This window comes from Podarcis pityusensis (assembly GCF_964106645.2).
Source record: "Podarcis pityusensis genome assembly, contig: HAP1_SCAFFOLD_671, whole genome shotgun sequence".
Classification (NCBI taxonomy): Eukaryota; Metazoa; Chordata; class Lepidosauria; order Squamata; family Lacertidae; genus Podarcis; species Podarcis pityusensis.
Genome location: NW_028293402.1, coordinates 17,501 through 17,938, shown reverse-complemented (window position 1 = coordinate 17,938; position 438 = coordinate 17,501).

Here is a 438-nt window from a genome sequence, read left to right as displayed (position 1 = left end):
TCAGACGAAAAAGAAGCTTCCCGCCCTCTCATTGGACGGACGACCTGTCGCTCACCGTCATAGGCGGGCCTCCCCTTCCCGCTTCAGACGAAAAAGAAGCTTCCCGCCCTCTCATTGGACAGACGACCTGTCACTCACCGTCATAGGCGGGCCTCCCCTTCCCGCTTCAGACGAAAAAGAAGCTTCCCGCCCTCTCATTGGACGGACGACCTGTCACTCATCGTCATAGGCGGGCCTCCCCTTCCCGCTTCAGACGAAAAAGAAGCTTCCCGCCGTCTCATTGGACGGACGACCTGTCACTCACCGTCATAGGCGGGCCTCCCCTTCCCTTTTAACGAGGACAAAAAGCATCCCGGCCGTTCATTGGCCAGCGCGGCTGGCACTCAACGTCATAGGCGGGCCTCCCCTTCCCGCTTAAGACGAAAAAGAAGCTTCCCG